The sequence below is a fragment of the Ursus maritimus genome, unplaced genomic scaffold, assembly GCF_017311325.1.
Source record: "Ursus maritimus isolate PB19 unplaced genomic scaffold, ASM1731132v1 scaffold_3, whole genome shotgun sequence".
NCBI classification, from domain to species: Eukaryota; Metazoa; Chordata; class Mammalia; order Carnivora; family Ursidae; genus Ursus; species Ursus maritimus.
This window is the reverse complement of record NW_024425563.1, coordinates 24367724-24380929: the sequence shown is the minus strand read 5'-3', so window position 1 is coordinate 24380929 and position 13206 is coordinate 24367724. Positions and strand designations below refer to the sequence as shown.

Here is a 13206-nt window from a genome sequence, read left to right as displayed (position 1 = left end):
CTTTATACTTCTTACTTCAGCACTCCTGTGACATTTTCTTTTTTTTTTTAATTTTGTTTTGTTTTTTAGATTTTATTTTTATTTATTTATTTGACAGAGAGAGAGAGAGAGAGCACAAGCGGGGGGGGGGGGAGCGGCAGGCAGAGGAAGAGGGAGAAGCAGGCTCACCAAGCAGGGAGCCTGATGTGGGGCTCAATCCCAGGACCCTGGGATCATGACCTGAGCCGAAGGCAGATGCTTAACAACTTAGCCACCCAGGCGCCCCTCCTGTGACATCTTCTACCATTCATTGTTTTGATGTACCTCTCTGGTGATCAAAAACAAAGCTAAAATAATGGGGCCTGGAATGACAATTAGTCAGTGAGATCTATCCAGACCTTATTCTCACTTAGGTGAACACAGTTGAATTTTACCACCTTGTGGTACCTAGAATTACCTGTAGTATTTTATCTTCACTAAACTTCTCAATATATTCAGTTATGTATATCAATTTCATAACTTCCTTTGCGGGTCTATTAACCTCGTCAGAAAATGTCAGCAATAATGTGCATTGGGTTACAGCAGAAGGGCCCTATCATACTCAAATGGGAAAGATGGAGAAATGTAGAGTGGATGATAGTACAATTAGTAACTAGTGGAACTGCTATACTCAAAAGGCTAGTGATGAAGAAAAGATTTTCAACCTGGACAAAGAATTGTGCCACAGGGTTCTCCCTGTGACCTTCTTCTATTCCCTAATATTACCAATGACGTAAATGGGCAGAAAGGTTCTAAAATGTGAAGATGACAAAAAATTGAGTGGGATAACGATGGATTACATAAATCAAAATAAACTTGATAAGGTAAAGAGATGAGTCAAGCCAAACAAATTGAAATTTAACAGAGGTACGTTTGAGATCCAAAAAGAAACTTCCTAAGTACGGAATGTTTTGGGGGGGGGGGAAAGTGGTTTGCAACTACCTTAAAAGAGACATAGGAACTTCAGCTGACAGTAAATTCAATATGAATTAACAATACAGTATGACTACCTGAAAGCTGGTGCTACCTTTAGTGATACTGGAAATAAGAAGTTTCTGCAATAACAGAAATAAAGTATTTAAAAGAAGTGAGGCCATAAGCCTGCTCTTCCTGACATGGGTAATTTATTTCTATATTGTATATAGTTTTCGGTGTTGAACCTTAAAGATACAGAAAAAGTGGCATTGAACCTTAAAGATGTAGACAAATGACATTCAGTTTCTCACACCAGAAGGGTCCCATGTCAGATGAAGAGACATTTTAAAATATAAAAAAAAAATTTTTTAGAAAAAGGTATTAATCTGAAGGAAAGAAGACTAAAGGATATGACAGCTATTTTTAAAATATTTTTAAAGTGGTATATGGAATGAAAGTAGTCTTACTCTGAAGGACCTCAAGAGGTCAAATGAGAATCAATAGGTTCAAAGAAAATAGATTGCAACTTGGCATAACAAGGACATTTATGGGATAGGATTATGAGATTGTGAGTTTCCCCTGTGTTAGATGAAGGGATAACAGACTGGACCATCTATTGGCGGGACACTGCATAGGGGATTAACACACCACAGTGGGAGTTTTGTCTCGATCAATTTTGAGGTCCCAGGTAAACCTGATGGAAAATAAACTCACAATCCACAAGTTGCCTAAAAAGAGGGTGACTGTTAAAGACTTATTCATGTTACCAATGGTCTCAGCAAGATACGGTTTGAAATTAATCTATTCCCCAAATATGTATACACATATAAAAAACAAACACGATTCTTTTCAAAGAGGAATAAACACCAAAGCCTCATTAGTTCAGGTTTTACTCTCTGAAATTTGTAGTAATTCAGAGGCAAGTAGAATCAGTTTGCCATCTGCAAGGAAAAAAAATGTTTGTAAAATAAATTATCAACATAAAAAAATTCTGGGAGGAAAGCTTGTCCTTATATCTAAAGTCAAGAAAACACTACTAAAGGGGCGCCTGAGTGGCACAGCGGTTAAGCGTCTGCCTTCAGTTCAGGGCGTGATCCCGGCGATCTGGGATCAAGCCCCACATCAGGCTCTTCCACTATGAGCCTGCTTCTTCCTCTCCCACTCCCCCTGCTTGTGTTCCCTCTCTCGCTGGCTGTCTCTATCTCTGTCAAATAAATAAATAAAATCTTAAAAAAAAAAAAAGAAAAGAAAACACTACTAAAAATAATTAGCTCGTAATTTCTGTACAAATAAATCTAATTTCTGAATGACCCCTTCTTTACCTCAAGTCAGGTAGGATTAAACAGTTATAAGTACTTGTAAGTACCATTTATTCTGACCACAGCTGATCCTTGAACAACATGGATTTGAACTGTGCAGGTCCACTTATACACAGATTTTTTTAAACTAAATACAGTTCAGTAATGTAAATTTTCTTTTACTTATGCTTTTCTTAATAAGATTTTCTTTTCTCTAGCTTACTTTATTATAAGAATATTGTATATAATACATATAATATACAAAATATGTATTGATTGATTATGCTATTGGTAAGACTTCCAATCAACAGTAGGCTATAAGTAATAAAGTCTAGGGGGAGTCAAAAGTTATACACAGATATTGTCTGTGCAGGGCATCAGCACCCTAGCCTCTGCATTGTTCAGTTCTTAGCTGTATTGCACAAACTACTGAAAATAATAGTGTGTGTTTTTTTTCATGTTAAGAAATCCAGCTTTCACGTGACCTGGGCATTTCCCAAGTTTAAATTAGGCCCCACTAATTCAAGTTATTAAGGAACTTCTTTGGTGATAGGTTGCTTTGAATTCTTGATTACAGATAAGCAAGAAATTATAATAGAGCTTTATTAACCAAAACAAAGTAATTACAAACTAAGGAGAGATAAATGTATTATGAATAGGCTACCTTAAAAATAAAATCCAAAAAAAGCTAGAGAATCACACAAACTGGCCATAAATGATAGAAACTGGGTCAGCCCATAGAACCCAATGTTGTCGAATGCATGACTGGCAGGACCACACGGGCGTGTGACCTGTGCAGTTCGCTCAGGGCCCTGCACCTAGACTGGCTGCACACATGGTTTAATGTTCTACTGCCAATGTCTTGAAAGTCAATAATTTTTGAACACTGGTCCCTACAGATCACGTAGGTAGTCCTGGAGATGGGTACAAAATGGTGACTGAGATACAAAAGGCAAGCAAATGAAATGCATACACACTGGCAAAATCTAAATATAGTTCCATTTATTAATGAGCAACAATACCCTGTAATCAAGGCACAGCCTGTTGGTTAAAGTTATAAAGAATTACTTTGCTTGTTTAATGTGTAAACTAAAGCTAATTCACAAATTTGCTAATTGTTTTCCTCTGCTGCAGATGTGAGCTGCCAACCCGTGGAGCTTGAGTATTCAAAAGTAATCAGCCACCGTTTCAAACTCCATCAAAAAGTCATGTATCATTTTCAGAAGGCATGAAATTTTGGTACATTTTTACTGGAGTTACAGAAGGAGTGATGAAGCTAGTGTGAATTTTAAGACAACAAACAATCTCTTCACTTTACAGTGTAAAATAAAAAGTAGCAAAGAACCACTGTAGTACCTTTAGCTTTTCCAGTATTCTCTGGATTGTGAACTGCTAAAGCTACATGTGAATGAGGGAATTGTGAACCTTTGCTCAAATTAACTCTCCCAGATGTGGGATGTAAAGTTCCTTTCACCAGTGACAGATAGACACCTTTATATCCACATGTCCCTGACAGAAGGCGTTATCCAAAACTTTAAATATCACAAATAAAATTTTGTGTATATCACTATCGTCTCTGCTTCAGAATTTAATTCATTTCTAAGCACATAAATCTAGAAATGAAACAATCAGGGAAAAATCAAGATGAAATATCAAATATAAAACTCATCTTAGTTTTAACTTAACAAGTGTTTCCCCATTTAATTTCAAGTTCATAAGTACAGTCAATGTAGCTCTAGAGAGGTATTTAACAACACCCTAGATTTATATAACATTTGTTCTAAAGAGCACAAAGAACGTTCACACACAGCATATGATTTGTCTATATGATAACCCTATAAAAATCTGGAAAAAATGCATGATTCTCATTTTAAAAATGGTAGAACTGAGGCACAAAATAGATAAAAGCTTGCCCAAGATGCCATACACACATGCGTGTGTGTGCATTCACACAAACACACACACATATACACACATACACAACAGAAAGTAAACCATATTTTGCAAATTATTTCTCCTTTTTAACATTTTCATACGATTAGAATCTCAGTGAAAGATTTTTATGAAATGTATGCCTACAAAAGATATTAGTTACAATGTAATTTCAATTATAAATCATTTTACCTGGAGCCCTATGAGGTACTAAAATTTTTTTAAACAAATATGCAAATTAAGAGATTCTATTTTTTAATCTAATTATGAAATTACATTTAAATTTAGTAGCAGCTCATATTTTACAGACAAAAGAAAACTAATATGGGGACAACCTATGATAGGCACAGTCTATTAAACAAAATTATATTTTGATTTCTAAAACTGCCTTTCAAGAACAAAGGTTGTAATTTCTGGAAGGAGCCATACACAAATTAAAAAAAAAAAAAAAAGAGCCATGGTTCATGCAAAGAAACACTTTCTAGTCTGTAATTCGCAGCTCAGCTTCCTCACTACCTTATACTACCTCAAGTCCTTAGTCAAAGAGTTGTAGATTTGTTGCTCAATTTAAAAACCCTCTGGGAGTCATGTCTTTAATTGGCGTTGTGATGTCTTACGTCATGATGTTGCGTCACCACGTGATGACGCTGTGCCATCACACACATCATCGCATATTGACACAATGTCATGGCATAATATCATCAAATTAAATTCGACAGCACTCCCTTAGCCTGGCCTCAGGAAGGGCAAGAGAGATTAAAAGATTTTCTTTGCTCTTGTCAACACTCTTGGTCTGTAGGAGAGAACAACGGACTTCACAAACCATTTCCCGGTCTCCTAAAACTTACTGGATTCCACAGTAGAGGTATCGGACGGTTACGAGGAAAAGTTTATAGGGGTGGTTTTCGTAGGTTGTAACTTGTTTTGCCCCATAACTAGTAACACCTGAATCCCATTTTAGAGATAAATATTTGCATAGGTTAGTCTCCTTCTTTTCTTTTTCTTTTTTTTCCAGGTCACAAGCTAGGAGAGTATACGGTCTGATGAAAAAAGAAAATAATTCTTTGGCTCCTCATTTCTTGCCCTCATCATCCACCTTCTTCCAAATTTCTTTCCTCCTTCCCCACATTCTTCTCTGACATTCTGAAATAGCAAGTAATGGGAGGGCAGGAGGCAGATGCAGCCAGTAGTTTTGACTAGGAATGTTTATGTAAGGTTGGAAGGAGTGTTGAAAGCTGTGATAGGGGACCTTTTGCCAACCCAGCCTGATGACAAGCAGAGCCTCCATGTTCACATCCATTATAAACATGGGGTAGTTGAATGAGACATATCCAAATGTTATCCAAACTGTATCTGGACATTACCGGAATTTATTTAGAAACTCTTCCAAAAAGATGTAGTTACCAGTGCATTAAATGTTAATATGCAGTTTGTGTGCATGCATGACCTCTCTTTCATTAACTCAGTCCTTATGTGCCAGATACTGTTTTAGGTACAAGAGCTTAGGTCAAGCAGAATAAACCATGTCACCTTGAAGAGTCTACAGAGCAGTAAGGGAGACAGGTAAGCAACAGATTTCAAGACAATCTGCTAAGGGCTCTAATGATGAGACAGAGTGTTCTGGAGACTCAGAAAGGGAAAGGAGTATCTGGAGCTGCCAAAAGGATCCTCCAAGGGAGGTAACATTTTTGAATCTTGAAAAATGAGTAGGCAGAGGAGAAAAAAAATCCAGATTCAAATGCAAAAAAAACTGGGCATGTAAGAGACCCTAAAGTATTAGACTGATTCATCCTTTTGTAGATATTTTCTCAAAATGATCCATTCATATAAATGATATTTTGAGGGATACTGACTCACACACTAACATTACCATAATCCTTCATCATAATTACAAACAGCTTCTAGATGACTGTTAAACACACTACATCAATGCAGTAGAGTTATCTTTTAGAAGAGTTTTCTATCCATGAGGCTAAATATGTTATTCTCTTTTCATAACCAAATAAAAATTGGAAATCAAAGTCACTTGTGTTTTCTTGAAAGCATTTGACTAGCCACAAAGATCTTGGTAACTTCTTTTCTGGTATGTACGTAAAGATGGATTGGAAAAATCCTTGCTGATGATTCACCTTTTTAAAATAAGCTTTGAAGAATATTTGTTTTTAATACACTATGGAAGAAACATCTCAGTCAAGTCAATGGTAAGTGGTTATATTTTCTGACATTTGGTCCCACATGAAAGCCACTGGTACGTATTTTCTACTGCTACCATAATCCTCAAAAGGTTTTTAAAAACTAGACATGACAAGAGAATAAAAACTCTAGGGGATTTCAGCCCCCAAAGATTTGCCTTTATCTTTCTGAAAATTATATGATGTTGAGAGGCAAATTTTCAAACAAGTTTCTAAAATGTCATTTCTAAGCTAGATATATACAAATCTTTTAGAAATTAGCAATTATTTAATTAAAATTTGATAAAAGCTTTAACATATAATTAAACCATGTCAAATATACATATACAATATATATTCATTAACATATCTCTTTTATAAAATGATAAAAAGCAGAGAACTAGCACCTAGACTCCCAAAGACATACAATAAGGAATAAGTGGTGAGAGAGAAGAAACTTTCCAAATACCAATTCTTTCTCACATACATACAAAATTTTATCATAATAGGATAGTAAAGAAACAAGATGTAATGAGAAATTTACTTAGATAAATGATACAGTTTAGAAAATAAAATATAGAGAATATGGGAGACAAGATCTACAGAAGATGGGAACCCAATGGTACCCAACAGTAGGCTACCCAGTTAACAAACATAAGACTTATTTCTTTAAGAATATTAAGTGTATCTTTTTTTTAAATTCCAAATCCAGAAGAAAAAATAAGAACAGCAACAATAGCAACATCAAAAACATCCTTGTTTTTGCAGATTTATTCAGATAGATATTAATGCACTTTTCATCCAGATAAAATTCATTTTATGGAACAAATACATGTGGCAAAAACTTTACACTCAGTTTATCTCTGTCAGAGCAAAGAATCTTTTGTAGTAGTGTAGTCATCCATAACTTGTCTGTTTTACAAGTTCAGACTTCCACATACTAACTTTCTTAAACTGGGGCTCATTTTTGCAAATATGTCTCAGTTATATAGCAACAGAGTGAGCCTGGGAGTAGGCGCTGGAAGTGTTCACACAGAGCCTGTCTACCTCCATATTTTATACCTACATTGAGATATATATTCTGCAACTATATCTGAGACAGGTGTAACAAACACCTGTACTCATTCTTCCTGCCCCTATATCTTTTTCTATACTCCTATATCTTCCTCTCTGTATCTTTTCTTTTACATAATGAGGACTATTCAGATTACCATGAATTTAAATAAAACAGTCCACAGGGAGATTTTTTAAATCTTAATTACCTGTGTGAATAATTTTCTTTATTTAATTCAGAGAGAAGGAAGGGTAAGAGCACTCTCTTTTATTATGGACCTGCTAGCTACTAGAAAAGGTAGGTGCTTTTCATATGTTATTCAGTTCAGTCACATCTTTAATGATCTTAAAGAAGAACATGATTGCTAACCAATACAAATCAGGAAATTCAGCTCTTTGAATTAAGCCAATAGTGCATGACTTTTAAACAATAGAAATATTACTAATTTTAAGTGTCTCTATGAGCTGGGCACAGGTTTTATTTATTTGTCAGAGAGAGAGAGAGAGAGAGAGCACAAGCAGGGGGAGTGGCAGGCAGAGGGAGAAGCAGGCTCCCTGCTGAGCAGGCAGCCCAATGCAGGACTCAGTTCCAGGACCCTGGGATCATGGCCTGAGCTAAAGGCAGATGCTTAACTGACTGAGCCACCCAGGACATCCCTGTTATTTTAAAAAGTTAACCCAACTTACTATCATTTTCCTGCAGTTCTAGGTAAGCAGGCATGGATCAAGTTACCAACCCCATTAATAATCTCTGGCTTTGGTGCCCCTCTAGTGGAATTCTCAGCCCCCAACTCCATCTTCCATTCCAAACACCCTTCTTCCTTGTGCTAATGCTTGTGGACATTCAAATTCTGCTGTGTCCCCCAGACCCTACTCTACCGTCGATGGTGTTCACTGCCAATTCTCTGCTACCCTTACTGATGACATGGACTTGATCAGTGCTATCCTGGCTCCCACCTGGCCTACACAGATCCAGGGTTGCAGATGCCACTGCTAGAGAGAATGCTTTCATCACCAAAATGGAAATGGTCTACTGCACTTCCATACGCGATGCACTTGATTTTTCACAATAGGGAGGAAGGGTCCCAGATTGCGACAAACTGAAGAAAGAAGCACAAATTGAACTTGGGGGCTGATGAGCCTCAATTTTTGATATATCATCTTGTCCCCTGTATGTGTGGCCTTTCCCAAGGTCCCTGCAGGGGATAAGGGCCAGTCCCAAGGAGTTTAGAGAACCAGAGCTGCAACGAGCAACAGGCCAGCCATGAAAATGGCTAAGCCCAGGTGTGCAGGAGCAGAGTCCCAGCAAATCTGGTGAGACATATAAGACAAAGAAAGCTACCCCAAGAGGGGAGTTCAGCTCGATATAGCCCACAATAGAGGGCCATAGCTATTTATACCAGATGTAATGGTGTGATGAAAGTGATATTATGGAAAGATTCAGGAGGAAATTGAGGAAGCCAACCACTGCAGTCCAAGCTGTCTTGACACTGTAAGCATGAAAGCTGGACCTAGGCTGGTAGCAAGGGATGTGGGGAGAGTGAGGGTCCAACTAGAGATATTTTCAGCAGGATAAAAGTCAGGACTTGTGAACATATTAGAGGATATTGTAAGACCAGGAGAACTCCAAAGAATTTTTGCATGAGATATGGGAAGAATGTCAGGCTACCGACAGAAAAGGGGATGTCAGGTGGTTGTGCTCATGGAGATGGTGGAGGAGAAAATTCCTTTCATTTTAGATGTGAGCAGTTTGAGATGACAGCAGGGTACCCAAGTAGGATTGTCATGTTGGTTGTCACTGTCCTGGTTCTGGAGCCCACAGGGGCCTTTTCAACAACTATGAAAATTCCTAGCTAAAATGAGCCAAACCCATTCGTTCATTCACTCATTTAACAACAACAACAAAATTAACATGCTTTTCCTAGTGAAAAAGGAATGGGTTTTCTCTTTCTCACTCAAAATCTAATCTTCAGAAAATGGTTGAAATCATTCACCACTCTGAAACTTTTGCTGAAAAGATCTGATTTGTTGAAAAAAAATGACTTCAAAAAAGGATAATTCCTTTAACATTCCAGACTGTAACTTGATATTTTTTCCACAGATTCTACTAACTGATTTTTCTTAATGTTTAATAGAAGCAAAGTCATCACAATGAAGAAACCTTATGTCATTTATCAGCTTCCTCTCCAGAGCCCTGAGAACACCTGACAATTATCTCAATCAAACTGATCATTCACTGAACACATAATCATGAATAATTTAGTGGAGCAATAGATCTATTACTTAATATAGTGCTAACCTTTTATAATGCTTCTACCCAGGGAGAAGACTAATATCTGTGTCACAGAATAACTTATATGAGGCCTTAGCTTTTGGAGGTAACATTGTGACTCATGGAATATCTAAACACATGCAATTATAAACCACATTATGGGAAAATAGTTAACCTTTGTGTAGCATTTAAGAGTTTACAAAGTACTTTCTCAGACATTATCTCATCTGATGCTCAAAACAACCCTGTAAGAGAGGTATTATTAACCCCACCTATTTGATAGGTGAAGACAACAAGGCACAGAGAGGGGAAGTGATTTGCCTAAAGCTGCCTAGCTATTAAATGGAGCTGAGATTCACCCCCCAAAATCTGTGGTCTGTCTTCCACGCCCGCAATTCTCTTGTGGACTCATAAATACTGATACCAACTTAGGCTTTTTCAAGCAGGCTCTCTCTTTTGCACACAGCTCCAACATGCTATGGCTCTGCTCCCCCCTCCATCGTGGCCAAGGCTTCCCACATGAGCCCTTGCTACAGGAGGATCATAAGCTACCATTTCTAGAGCAAAAATGCTTATTTTCTTATGTACCAAATCACATGCAAGCATTTCTGCAATGTGTACCCATCATCTCTGTAGCCAAGGAAGCCACACATCTGGTAGTAACAGGTGCTGTACTTATTCTGTTTAAAATGATTCTTGCCATGTGACAGTTCATGTAAACAGCAAACAGAATTCTACCCAATCAAGAATTGCTCTTTATTTCAAATTCTTAAAAGAGACTTGTCTCACTGTAAGCTAATTTTGTGAGAGTTCCTTTTGCCCATTCAAGATTTAGCTTGATTTGAGAAACTATCTGGAATATTCTTTATTAGGTTCCTCTCTCTCTCTCTCTCTCTTTTTTCCTTCCTTCTCTCCCCACCCCTTCCCTCTCTCCCTGTAACCAAGACTGCTTATGATGGATAAAAGCAATGCTTGAGTTCTATAATCTGCTCTTCAGAGTTCTTCATTATGCTTAAATGTTTCCCTTTTGTTTTAAAGGACATTATCCTGCATTAAATGTAAGCAATTAAAAGTGTCATTAGATAAAACTGACATTTGTTTTAGAGCAAAAGTAAACTCCATTCAATTTAGAATGTATGTCAGGTCCCTTCTTTACCAGTTACATAATAAATCATCTTGTTACAATAATCTTTATTTTCATCTCAGCCGTTGTTATTTAATTTTTTTTGCTTACAAATAACAACACTCTAAGGACCACATAAAACATGCTCGTAGACAAAGCTCCAGCAAAAGTGGATTGTGATTTAGGGAGAACAAGAGGAGATATGATTTATAATTGTACATATATAGATAACTACATGTGTGATCCCTCTAGGCCAGGGAAAGCAAACAGAGCAGAATGCTCTCCCACTAAATAAAACATGTACCCTCCTATGGTCAAACTTGAGTTTTCCCCACCCCGGCCACCACCTCATATTAATCAAGGATAACTTCCCCAAATACCTGGTATTAACAGCATTCTTCTATGAATTGAAATTTTAATCACTTAGAATTCATGTTCAAAAGACATGGGTGGTTTGATATTCAAAATCACATTCTTTACAGGAACTTGCAGCCAGAATCCCAAATTCAATTTATTATTGTACTCACCATAACTAAAGAGCATTTTAGCAATTTAGTCTGAGGTTTCAAATTTAACAAGAAACAATCCGAGTGGCAGGTCTAGTGCTGAGGGGATTCTAGGCCCATTATCCAGATGGGGGCTTACAATGTGACTGACCATTCCAGATGCCTGGCACTGCGAGATTTCCCAGGACATGGGACTTCCGGTGCTAAAACCAGGACAGTCCTGGACAAACCAGGTTGGTTTCCTCAGATTCAGGTTGAGGAAAAACCTCCCACTGGAACTGGGGCACATATGGAGGAGGACTTGCTCCCAGAAACAGGGCAAAAGCTGCACTAGAGCCAGAACACAAGGTTGGAGCGGGCCGAGAGGCTGGGATGTGCAATCCAGGGGTACTGAATTAAAGCTTTTCCTGACCCCCTACTGAGGACAAGATTGGCGCCTGAGCAGGAGACAGGCTGAGTCTGCAGTTGGGGCACAGATGGCCACACAACAGAGCCTGGAGCAATATGGGAAGAAGACACCCAGAAGGCCTTTCCTCCTCACCTGTCTTCTCTTTGTGCTCTTCTGCTAGCCTGAGAGATCAGCTGCTCCCTTGCTTTCATTTAAGCTGGGATGCACCGCTTTATAATTGAACGTGTGCGGGTAGAGCTGAGCTCCCACAGCAACACTGGCATAAGGAGATAAAGACCACACCAGAGTTCTAGGGCTTTTCTGCTTTTGAGAGGGAAAAGTCTCTATATGTTATTAAAAATATATAAACTTAATACTCAGTTTGAGTTTGTGTTATACTGAAGCACTTTTCATTGGAAGGCAACAGAAGTTCTTTCCACTTTCTCCACCGGCAGCCAGTGCACAGTGCTGCATCTAGTATGATCAATATCGAGAAACACCCCCCTTGTGCTTAGGAAATCCTTTTGCTCTGTAAGAACAGGAACCTGAGAGTATGCCTTGCCCAGGCAGTGGTTGTACAATTGGGGTAAGCTGATGACAAAACCTCAAGGCTGAAGTAGAACTGTCAATAGTCACCTCTTTCCACCAGAAAGTTCTTTTCTCAGCATTAAACATTAACAATACTCAAAATAATAATTTATTTCACCAAAGGAGATGATATTCCTTCACAAATGAGCATCCATATGATATCATGATTAGAAGCACCCATTTATTCCACTTGTTAAAGAGAGGATCTTGACTTGTTTTGCAACCTTTCTGAGACAAGCTCTCCTCATCTGAAAAATGGGCAAGATAGCTCAGAATTTGTAGGGCTTTTCTAAGAATTACATAGGATAGCAAATGTAGAGTGCTATGTCTGATACTAGTAGATGTTCAACAAATGTTTGTTATTTCCCTTTCTTTTTTCCCTGCCAACACCCTGTCTGCAAATGAAAAACTAGGTCACTCAAATTTGGAAAAAAATATTCATTATCACCATTGATTACTAATCTTAGTAGCAGCACCATGGGAACAAATTCTGTTTATTTTCTTTGTCTTTTACATTTTTCTTAGCCTTCAATATCTAAAGTCTTTTTTAAATTCCATTTATCAGAGTAAGTGGATAGCTGGTAGAGACGATCTGATATCTGTACTTGAAAATTTTTTAAATGCACTTAGATAATCAATCCACCTACACACTTATGAGTGTGTCTATCTACAAGTAAACTTGTTTCTACACAAGAATCATATACAACAAGTCCACTCTGAGCACTTCACTGGATTCGATTGTCCTCTAAATAAAATCATGATTTGTCAGTAGAAGGATGAACACTACACTTAAAAACCTCTGAAGTTGACTTTTACTTATATCGCTAACACAAGCATCAAGCAGAAGGTGACAGAGTTCACCGCCATTTTTGAACAACAAATAAAAATGACCCAAAGGGGCGCCTGGGTGGCACAGCGGTTAAGCGTCTGCCTTCGGCTCAG

At 37.8% G+C, this 13206-nt stretch overlaps 1 protein-coding gene across 2 annotated transcripts in view; it reads right to left on the bottom strand.

Annotated features, from left to right (window-relative positions):
- LOC103676623 (metabotropic glutamate receptor 8) overlaps positions 1-13206 on the bottom strand; it is a 580162-nt gene that overhangs the window by 527517 nt on the left and 39439 nt on the right. The window lies entirely within an intron of this gene.